The sequence below is a fragment of the Sardina pilchardus genome, chromosome 20 (genome assembly GCF_963854185.1).
Source record: "Sardina pilchardus chromosome 20, fSarPil1.1, whole genome shotgun sequence".
In the NCBI taxonomy this organism is placed as follows: Eukaryota; Metazoa; Chordata; class Actinopteri; order Clupeiformes; family Clupeidae; genus Sardina; species Sardina pilchardus.
The window spans coordinates 9,625,407-9,634,563 of record NC_085013.1 but is presented as its reverse complement, the minus strand read 5'-3'; positions in this window follow the sequence as shown (position 1 = coordinate 9,634,563).

The following is a 9,157-nucleotide window of genomic DNA, read 5'->3' as shown; positions in this document are numbered from 1 at the left end:
TATTTTTCAGAGTTTATTCTCTGACAGGAGTCTTACACTCTCTTGCAAAGTTGTCCTCAAACAACTGTAACTACCTTTGACACCTCTGCACCCTTATCCCACCACTTAATGGGCGGTTCAGAAACTCTCTCTCCCTCTCAATCACACAAATACGCATGTAAACATAAACATAAAACCTAAAGTAATGACCTTAATGATTAACAAAAGTCTACTGACTGCACTCCCAAAGCACATCATGCATCATGATTCTTCAAGCTGCAAAGGCCAGTGTTTCCAATAGAATAGGGGGGCGGGGGTTTGATCACGATTTAGCCAGTCGTCTTCTATGGCAAAAAATTTATTCTTCAAACGTGCATGCAGGTTTATTGAGGGACAGAAAAGCTGCACAAAGAGAGTCTGCACAAAGTTGTGCAGTAGCTCTACAATGAAAGGATTTCATCCAGTTTAAGTAGTACAACATATAAAACCATTGTGTGGTGGTCAGTGTTGATATTGTGGTGGGCCGCCACAAATATCACAAAAATGTATGGGAAACACTAAAGGCATACACAATAAAAACATTTTTTTGTGAATAGATTCATCACTTATGCGGACTTTGTTACATACATTTACAGTATGTCAATCATTATTAGGCATTGCTTTGATGGTTATGGAATTTCTTTTAATTAAGCTGTAACTGCCTGGAAAGACAGCAGAGCAGAGACATACTGTAGCTGTGAGAGGTGGCTTCACCGAAAGAAAACAATAAAGACCGTAATGTCATTGTGCGCGCTGAAGGGAAACCAGCTGCATTTCCATATAGGCACTGCTGTGCTCTTTAGGGTGGCAGTGTGAATAGAAAGGAGAAAAATGAAGCCTTTTCACTAGAGGCCAGAAAAAAAGGAAACAAGATAATATCCCTCACACTCTCCATTGGACCTGTCACCTGTCGCCATCTGTTCCTGTACATTTCCGCTGACAGCTTCAGTTGGTTAGCCGAGGACATTGGCGTGCTCTTGCCGCTGTGCTACAGTGCAGTGCACTGGCCTGAGAGAACTCTCCCTGGCATTTCAAAAGGAGCAGACTACTATAGAATGAACTTACACACCTAACAGTGAACTTACATAATGGCACGTCCCCTTTGCAGTTGTGGCGCTTGCTTCAGTGCTTGTTCACAACCTGCCATCTCGCCTTACGCCATCTGCCCTTGGAGGCGCACAGAGGAGCTCTGCCAACTCAGCCCGATCCTGCATGATGCAGGCGTTTCAGGACCTTGGACAGAGGCATGAGCAAACCTGCTCCACTGCTTGCTTGCATACATAGCAAGTTCTGAACGTGACCTCATGAATTGCTTGAAGTGGCCCAACTCATGAATCACTTGAAGTGGTCCAACTCAAGCTTGCCATATCATTAAAAAAAAAGAGGGGTCTGAATGTTCTGAGCCTGGTGAGATGTCAGATTTCAATTTTGGTCACCCCAATTCAGTGAGTTGACTCAGGAGCCTTGGACATCGTCATTGGTCAACATTGTATAATCGGATGTTATGCGGTGTGGGAATTGATTACGTTGTCGTGATTCAGTTCTCCAGGAGTCGCCAAGGGCAGCCCGCGGTAATGCATCCCTGGGTGAGTCATCAGAAATCCTGGCGGTCTGTCCTGATTGCCATGGAGCCCCAGATGTCACAGCCGATCAGACCTTAAAGGCACCAGCAGTCAAACGCACATTCACCTAGACATATACCCACACACACACGCTACATGGAGACATGCACGTTATATGCGTCCATAGTATAGAGTCAGAGCTGGAACGTACGGTTGTGGGTAAACATATATGGCACAATTGCCCCAAGCCCATTGTGTGAGTTTGTGTTGAGTGTGTGTACAGTATGTGTATGTTCACATGTGTGTACATGTACTGTACTGTATGTGTGTGTACAGTATGTGTAAGTCCATGTGTGTGTACTGTACATTTACTGTGTGTGTGTGTGTGTGTGTCTGTGTGTGTGCATCTGTGTGTATGTGTGCGTATGTGTGTATGTGTGCTTATGTGTGTGTGTATGCGTGTGTGTGTGTGTGTGTGTATGTGTGCATATTTGAGATAAAGTTGATCTGATGGCCGTGACTCTTGTACAGATGAATCATTAGACAAGACATCACTGCTCAGAGGAGTCTCCTTATTTCACACACACACACACACACACACACACACACACACACACACACACACACACACACACACACACACACACACACACACACACACACACACACACACACATACAGTACATACACACACACACGCACACACTCACACAGAGAGAGCATTGAACCGTACACTAATCCAAATGAACTTACCTGTCAATCACACTGACTCACAGCCTGGAACCTTCCATATCTATCATCACCAAGCTCTATTGTAATTGCGATACATTTGTACACATTATGCATATATTATTATTAGCCCGTAGCATTATCTATAATGTGCTGTGTTTCTCTACTACACGTACACTCCTGTCATATAAAATTGCTGTATTAACAAACGGCGACCTATATATTCTCTGTGTATATTTATTAGGTCTGTTTAGTGGCCCCTTGACCCCCATCCCTTTTGTGAGTACACAGAGGCTGCACTAAAGGCCATGCATTATTGTCTCTTTTTTTACATTCATTCAGATCATTATAGAGATGCGGCTAAGACAAATCTCGACTAATCATGTCTATAAGGAGAATAAAAGACACAGTTCATGCCCCAGCCTAGCATATCATCTAAATGGATTTCTTCCATGCAGTCGCTAATAGCTTACTCATGTTTTAAACAAGAGTTTGCCGACATTCATATAGTGCTTGTATGAAGTGCAGATTGTTCTTCTTCCTCTTTAATCTATTTGGCAGTTGGCATAGTGCAGATTCTTCAAATAAAACAATAGCCTACTGGGGAAAAATACATAGAATACCGAAACACGTCCTCGATTTTTCATCGTGTGTTTTCCTTATGTTCTGATGTGTTTTGTTTTGCAGATGATGTCCCATCACAGCTTCCATTCAGCGATACATTCAGATTGGTTTTTTTCAGCACGTTATATATAGTGTGGAGATAGCCGTGAGATATTACACAAACGCGAGATGGGATTTGGGATTTCTGAGTCATGGATTTAATACACTCATAATTTCCCTAGGCTCCTCACAAGGCAGAGTGGTGAGCACTTTTTCCCTCTCTCACCAAAACACACACCCGCCTACACACTAAGAGTGTGAGTGTGTTTACGTGCAAGTGTGTGTTTGTTTACTAGTGGGTTTATTTGTTTGGTCATACAGCTTCTCTTGACCTGCTGTCCAGGTTTCACATCTACTGTAAGTATTTACTGTATGTGTATGTATGTGTGTGTGTGTGTGTGTGTGTGAGAGAGAGAGAGAGAGAGAGAGAGCGAGAGAGAGAGAGAGAGAGAGTGTGTGTTTTAGTTTTCATTGCATCAACGTTGCAAATATGTACATCTTCCCAAGTGTGTTGCCGTTCATCATCACTCCCTCGATCCCCAGGCTCGGCGGCAACACTGCCCGGGGCTACTTTATTAAGCTCCCAGCGTCGTCCCGGAGAGGTGTTAACGGCTACTTATCCACCTCGTCTGGGTGGGATTAGACTCGTCGGACAGCTGAACTCACCAGAGCACTGCACGACATGTGAAGCCATCCTCACCTGCTCATAAGTCAAGTCAAGTCAGGCTTTATTTTTTATAGCCCATTTCATACACAGAACGGTAGCCCAATGTGCTTCACATAATCATAACAATCACATAAAAAATAAAAATAAAGATAAAAATAAAAATAGTTAAAGTGTGTGAGTTTTAAGACCTATCACAAGAACAGCTATGTTTCTGATGTCTTAATTCAGCATGGATATGTGTTTTAAACAAGAGTTTAACAGAAGGAGTAAGATAATGGTCCTGCCACAAGTTAATCATCATAACATCAACTCATTCATCCAGGATGCTAAACACTACCACAGAATTTAGCATGGTATTTAGTATTTAGTATAAATACTAATCCTTATACAAGCACTTTGTTTTGTTGAACTATTTATTTGATCACATAAGGCATCCTGATGTTTAGGCAGGTTGTGGGTGAATATCTAAATGGGATTATAGGGCTCTTTTCTATAGCCGTATATTCCATCCGAGCTTTTACTCCCACTTCAGCCCTGCACAGCCGTAGTCAATTTGGTCCTGGGGCAAGGCAGGGCTCAAGTCTCTCACCGAGTCAGTTTACTTCTGGGGTGCAATTGAGCCCGAGCTCAATGAAGTGAGATTCCTATCTGTGCCCCAGGGCTCATGTTGTCCTCTGGGGATGAGACTTCCATCCCTCTCCATCTCTCTCACTCTCTCTCTCTTTCTCTTTCTCTCCATCCCTCTCCATCTCTTTCTCTCTCTCCATCCCTCTCCATCTCTCTCACTATCTCTCTCTTTCTCTCTCCATCCCTCTCTCTCTTCAACCCTCTCCATCTCTCTCTCTATCCCTCTCATCACTCTTTCATTTAGCTCATCCACAGTTCATTGTTCTCTTCATCAATATTTCATTAAGCGCCCCTGTTACCTGGGTTCTCAACACGCTCTCCGGGCACGCAGACGAGCACCTCATTTCAAAACACTTATCTCCCACTCTCCCTCTCTCGCTTTCTTTCTTTATCTCTGTCTCTTGCTCTCTCTCTCTCTCTCTTTCCATCCTTCTCTTTTTTCTCTCTCACTCTCTTGCTTTACCTGCCCCTCTCTTTCTGTCTCCATTCTTCTCTCTTCTTCTCACTCTCTCATTTGTTTAATTTCTCTCTCTTTATTTCTCATATACTCAGGCTCTACCAATTACTTATGTATATAATGTTGATTTGCATATTATGTCATGTATAGCAATACTTAAATGCTCACAAATGCACCCTAACACAAACAGAAGAATGCACAAATGCACCCTAACACACACACACACACACACACACACAAACACACAGACACACACACACACACACACACACACACACACACACACACACACACACACACACAATTATTCAGTCTACCCTCTCTCTCGCTCTCTACCCTTCACATATTCTCACCTCATTACTTTTTTCTCATCCCACCCACTGACTCTCTCAACAACACTTACAAACACACACACACACACACACACACACACACACACGCACACACACACACACACACACACACACAAATACACACCCCTCTTTCTTCCATTTGTCCCCCTCTTACTGTTTGTCTCTCACACTTATGTCATCCTTCTGAGAGCTTTGCCAAACCGTCTCAGTGAGGTGAGGGCGCGCGGAGGTGCTGTACCGTACACTCAGCGATCATTTCACCATTATGACCACAGCCCGGTCGAGAGGCCGGGGGCAGGAGTGTGTGTGTGTGTGTGTGTGTGTGTGTGTGTGTGTGTGTGTGTGTGTGTGTGTGTGTGTGTGGGCGAGGCGGGGTAAGGGTGGGGTGGGGTGGGGGAGGGTCACTGCTGGCTCCAGTCGGCTCACACGCTGGCTCTTCACCTCTGACCCCTCCGCTCTCCATCTCTGCTCCCACGAGGATGAGAGCGACAGAGCCTGGCCATCATCAGCCTCAGCACCACCATCAGCATCAGCATCAGCATCATGCACTCTGAACACACTGGGAGGTGGGAGAGTGGAGAGAACACAACACTGTGGAGCTTTGTGGATTCTGTCTTCTGGAAATGCTCATGGGCTCCATCTGAGAGCTCATATCGGTGCACTACCTCTATTACTGCCTCTTATTGAGGAGATCTGATCTATATAGAATGTTATTCTTGGGCATTACAAAAGCAAGGGAACATTTGCACTTCACAGTCATGCTGATTTATGCCGGTAAAAAAAGATTCTATACTTAACTGCAGGGTGAAGGGTCTTCCTACCAAGTACTGCAAAGCTATTAAATCAGTCTGTGAACAGAATACCTCATGTTTAGGGCCACATTTCACCACTCGGTTAGACAGAATTAGTGGCTGTAGATTTTAATTTATAGCAGCTGATTAAATGGATGGTGTGGACTCTGTTCATTTTGTTCTTTGAGGATTGACAGACACTAAATTTTACAGCAGCACATCAATGTTTCATATCAGGCTTATTGCATGTCTTCCTAACTTCCCATGACCTCGTCACTGTCTTCAAAAATGTGAGCAAACTACTGCATGAGGAGCAATCCTGCTTCTGCTGCTTCTTTTTCTTTCTTCTGTAGCATAATATACTGTAAGGCCAACCAGGGACTACCGGAGACAGATCAGCGACGAGTACAAGAAATGAGATTCACTTAATGTAGCTTGGGTTCTCGGTGGGTTTTCTGTGGAAAATCCAACATTTAAAGCTGTGTGTCAACTAGCATCATTGTCCAAGCGTGAAATTGTCGTCAGTGTTAAGTGTTTTAGAAATGACAGAAAACGTGGTAAGTGGAGTTGAAAGGTGCTAGAGGAGGCTGCTGTGTGCGTATTGAAACAGCAGGCTACCGTGTGCTTTTTTTCAAACAGTAGGCTGCTGTTTACGCTTGATGGTGTTGCGGGCCTCCACCGTCAACTTCCAAGCAGCGCTGCCTTGTAGCAGTGGGGACCCAAAAGACTTTGTACTAATTGCAAACAAAACATCTGAATTCTTCAGTTTTTCGTTTTTAAGCATGCATCCCACATGTACATCGGCTCCACAGTGTGTAACCGGGGAGAATGAGAAGGTAACTCCTAATCTCTTGTCTGGTATGAGATGCCATCCTGCATCATTCCACCACAATGAGGTTGCTGTAGCAACATAAGAGTATCATCATGCTTTTGAGATGTCACTTTGCGCATGTTGTCATGGCGATAAGTTACTTGGCTCCTCCAAGTCCCCCCGTGGTACGCAGTAAATAATGCCTTCCAGTAACAAACTAATGATACAACAGCTAAATCAACACGCACACACACACACACACACAAATGGGTGGCAGAATGTCATGAGCATGTAGCCTCTCATTTGTACTCCACATGAAAGTAATATTTAGATAATGAAAGTCAGGAACTTTTGTCTATTTACTGTTGATAATTAGATATTAGATACAGCATCTGCTCAAAGTGTTCAGCAAACTAATTATTTCTTCTCCACCCTCGTTATGATTACATGACTGATTCGCATTCACACATCGGGTGGTAATTTGTGCAATAATGCGCAAGAGTCCTTACATTCTACTGCGAAGCGACAGCTGATCATTGAATAACCCATTAAGATCATTTCTCCTGGGGTCAAAGCCCCGCGCACAATGACCTGTTCAAGTGCCTGCGAGCGCACAAATTAAAATGTCAACAACAGATCACTGGCACGGGCTGAACAAAGAATACATTATATAGTGTATTAACATTTTTGCGTTCAGTGGACAATTCCTCCGCTCAGGGGCCCGTGTGGGCTTTCATGGCGCATTTGCAAAGCGCCGTTATATACGGCATTCCGGTCCATCTCGAAGTGACGCGGGCCACGAACTTGTCCCCTATTCCGACTCGCTGTCAGAACTTTTTATGAGTTCATCAGAGATATTTCACAAGTCGGTAATTAAGGAGCAGCCTGCGGATAGGCCTTTAATGAGGGTTAAATGGAAGGGCTGATTTGGAGGCATTAGCCAGGCCTTTCAGGCCAAGGCTCTGTGTCAACTATCTGCCAGGGAGATTGAACACACAGCCCGAACGGGCCTTATTCTTTTGGATAGAGGGGCCAACCACCGTGGCACAAGCAAAGCCTCATTTCAGATGAAGGACAATGTATTCATAGTTCCAATTCATGTATTCATAATTTGAATCAATGCACTGTAAGTGCACCTAGTTTGGTCTACAGTATGTATTGAGTGACTAATATTACCACTGCTAATGGGGGCTGTGGGGGCTGAGTGAAGGAAATTTCTTTTTTTAAAATCAAGGTCAGATATAAATATTTCAGATTTGTGAAGAGACTCTTGTTTGCTTACAGCGTGTTCTTTTTTGCCTAAGTTTGTGACTCTAAACATGATTCAGCCACAATACATAGTGACAATCGCCCTGGAGGCTGTTCCACTTTGCCCTCAACTTTGAAGTGTGCTGTATAAACCACCAGTATGCCTTGGATCCAGTGGACTGTAGCTTCCACTCTTTTGCCCTATCCATCTGTAACAGGCGCCAGCGCAGTGCTGGAGCTTTATAGACACTGCAACAGCCAATGTGCTGTACGTCTCCCAACTCCCACACACACACACACACACACACACACACACACACACACACACAGCAGCAGCACTCCTTCTGAAGTACAGCCCTTGTTGTGTACCCATTAAAATGTCACACATCTGCTGTTAGTCCTCAGGGACAGCTGGAGAAATAGCACCTCCTCTGTGCTCTCGCTTTCTCTTTCTCTCACTCTCTCTCACCTGTGCCCCCCTCCCTCCCTCCCTCCCTTCTCTCTCTCTGTGTTTCTTTGATTCTCTCTCTCTCTCTCTCTCTGCCTTTCCGGTGCATTGTTCTATTATCTGTGTCAGTGTGCTGAAGTAGTGGTAGCGGTATTGGTTTTCCCCTACACCCACCATACCTCCCTATAGCCTCAGTATATAATGAAATTAGTGCGCGTGGATCCATCCCAGGGCCTTGGCCCTGCAGTGAGGTGGCGGCGCATACCCTGTTGGGCTACTTTCAATCTGAAATGGCCGAGTCCAGGGACCACATTTGATGGACGGTTAGCTGTGTCACCATGGTGATGGAGAGGGAACATGTGGGGATTCACACTGGGCATAATGATACTGTCTGACACGTTTGATTGTGTGTGTGCGTGTGTGTTTCTCTGCGTACTGTATGTGTGTGTGTGTGTGTGTGTGTGAGTGTGCGTGTGCGTGTGCGTGTGCGTGTGCGTGTGCGTGTGCGTGTGCGTGTGTGTGTGTGTGTGTGTGTGTGTGTGTGCCTTTGTCTAAAACTCATCTAAACTTATAGATAATATCTGTATCACATTGCTGACATTATAGGAGTAAAGATGTTTTTCTTAAAACAAAATGGCATATAGAATGGTATAAAACAGTATAAGAAGATACAAACACCTGTGAAATAAAAATACAAACAATATACAACATAAGATATGATGCATACAGAAGAAAGAAAGTGTGTGTGTGTGTGTGTGTGTGTGTGTGTGTGTGTGTGTGTGA